The sequence below is a fragment of the Nicotiana tabacum genome, chromosome 4, assembly GCF_000715075.1.
Source record: "Nicotiana tabacum cultivar K326 chromosome 4, ASM71507v2, whole genome shotgun sequence".
In the NCBI taxonomy this organism is placed as follows: Eukaryota; Viridiplantae; Streptophyta; class Magnoliopsida; order Solanales; family Solanaceae; genus Nicotiana; species Nicotiana tabacum.
The window spans coordinates 60,752,549-60,755,186 of NC_134083.1; the positions used below are offsets into that span (position 1 = coordinate 60,752,549).

Consider the following 2,638-nt stretch of genomic DNA (forward strand, 5'->3'; position numbering starts at 1 on the left):
CAACTTGATTGCTCGCTTGGCATTCATGGTTCTGATGATTTTCTGCACAGATAACACAATTTTCAGACACAATATTTTGCTAAGAATTTACTTGAAAAGTATCAAACTTTTGAGTCAAAGAAGTAATTTGTTTTGACAAGGTTGTCAGGACATCATATTGGTTTATGGATGCAGCTTTCTTAAGAATAATTCTGTCAAATGGCCATTAAACCGCATTTTCAGAAATCTCATTTAGTAAATGTAAAGCTTCTGCAGTGGTCTTTCCCATTATGGCACCTCCAGCTGCAGCATCTATAATATTTCTTGTTGATGGCTTTAAGCCATAATAAAAAAATATATAATTGCATGTGCTCAGGGATATCATGATGTGGGCATTTTTTCAACATAGCTTTCAGTCTCTCCCATGCTTGGTAGACTAACTCTGTGTCAGTTTGCACAAAATTAGTTATGTCCTGCCTCATTTTAGTGGCTTTGGCTAGGGAAAAATATTTACTAAGAAATTTTTGAGTCATTTGGTCCCATGTTGTAATAGATCCTCTAGGTAAACTACGTAGCCATAATTTTGTTTCTCCTTTTAAAGAGAAGGGAAACAAGCGTAGCTTAATTGCATCTAGTGAGATACCATTGCATTTTGTTATTTCAACCAATTCAAGAAAATCTATCAAATGAGTATAAGGATCCTCACTGGCTTCTCCATTGAATATACGATTTTGTTGTATGGCTTGAATTAAGTCAGTTCGGATTTCAAAGTTATTAGCAGCCATTAATGGCCTTCTAACACTTGATTCACAGTCAAACTAATCTGTTCTGGCATAATCCCTTAGAATCATGTTTGTTGGACTGGGGGCCACTTCATCAAATTGGTCCTCAGGGACAGGTGGAATTATTGGTACAACTGGTGGTTGTGGTGGATCTTCCTCATATTCCATGTTTCTATGTGATGACGAAAGAGAGGTTGTTTTCTGTCCCTTTTTGCTTATCCGCAAAGATCTTTCAATTTCAGGATCGTATTCAACCAACTCCTTTGAAGAGGAACGGGTCATACACTAGCTGCAATTCCTGAAAGAGAGACAAGAAAAAAAATTGTTTCTCAAATTAGTAAGAGGATAATTAATCTGAAGTAGACAATTGCCAATCCTGGCAACGGCGCCGAAAATTTGACGAACACAATATGTATATGATTTTATCGCTCGTACTTGTCAAATTATAGTATAGTTTATGATATCGTCCACATTGATTGGAGAATCCATGCTACAAATTCATATTATCCATCCTACTATTTAAGAGAGTCTATTCGGTGAAAAGAGTTAAATTTATAATCTACTTGAAAACAAGAACAATTGTTTTTGATTTTGTAAGTTAAAGGAGTTGAGATTTTGTGCATCCACTTTATATAAGATTATAATGGAGTTTTAGAAAGTTTTATTTTCTATACCACACATTAATTGCCTCTTTCGATTAACAAATAATATTTCTACCACATGTCTTTCATTTAATCTTGCCTCTTTCGATTAGCATAGTAAAACAAAAGACTCAGAGTATTGACATAGAAAACAACTTTTCATAAATGAGTACATCATATAAACATAAAGCCTCTTTCGATTAGCTTTAGTTAAATTCTCTAACTTGGCTAATTGATTTTCATCTTTCGAATGAAAACTCAAGAAATCAAGATAAAGAATTTTAAGTAATTAAATATAATTACTTCAAATTATCACATGAACATATCTAGCTATAACTATCCCTGTTTAATTCTTGCTTCTTTCGATAGCAAAGATTAATACAAGGAATATTATAACATTTAATATGTAGATATGATAAAGTTGACTAATATATGTTCATTACTCTTGAAATAAAAATTAACAAATAAGTACTCTCACTCAAGAATAATAAAAAGATCGAAATTTTTATTATAATAATATATCAAGCTTCTCCACTTATCCCAACTGAAAGAAAATTACTCCATGGAGAAAAATAGGAAAAGTTAAAGGTTAAAATTCTTACTATTTCTGAAAAAAAAATATACTTTTAAAACTTAAAGATATGCCAAAGTTGTAGACTAAAATAACTTCTTTCTCTCTCGCTGCCCCCTTCCTACTAAAAGTCATGCCTCTTTTTATAGGAAAAGAAAACCATAAACTTCAAGGATACCATCCTCGGATTGAGAATGCGATTCTTGGTCTGGGATGCCATCCTCTATTCTTAAACTCAATTTCCTCCAGCTTTCTCTTCCCATGGATGATAACCCTGGATGGAGGATATCATCTTTGGCCCTCTGTCTTTGCTTATACTTTCTTTGCTCTTCTTTCTATTTTTGTTTTCTTTTTCTTTACCTGCAATACTTAATATATATTTGTACCAATATTGAAAGAAAATTATACAAATAAAAGTAAAATATTTATTTGTTTAATACTATATATACCAAAAAATATATATATAATTTATATTTATTAAATTCTCCCATAAGGTCGCCTTGATATGCTGATGTAGCCAACCTTTTGGATAGCGGATGGTTGCCTCGTGACCTCTCTCGTGATCAAAGAAGGAAGCTTCAAGGTTAGGTAAAAAGTTATTTTTGGAATGACCCTTTCTTGTTTAAACTGTGTGCAAATGGTGTGATTCGAAGGTGTGTGCCTGA

The 2,638-nt window shown here is 32.7% G+C and overlaps 1 non-coding gene across 1 annotated transcript; it reads left to right on the forward strand.

The window, feature by feature from the left end:
- The first annotated feature begins 357 nt into the window (after nucleotides 1-357).
- LOC142180433 (small nucleolar RNA R71) lies at nucleotides 358-464 on the forward strand. The gene has a single exon (XR_012709058.1). It is a non-coding gene; the product is annotated as a small nucleolar RNA R71 (small nucleolar RNA).
- The last annotated feature ends 2,174 nt before the right edge of the window (nucleotides 465-2,638 follow it).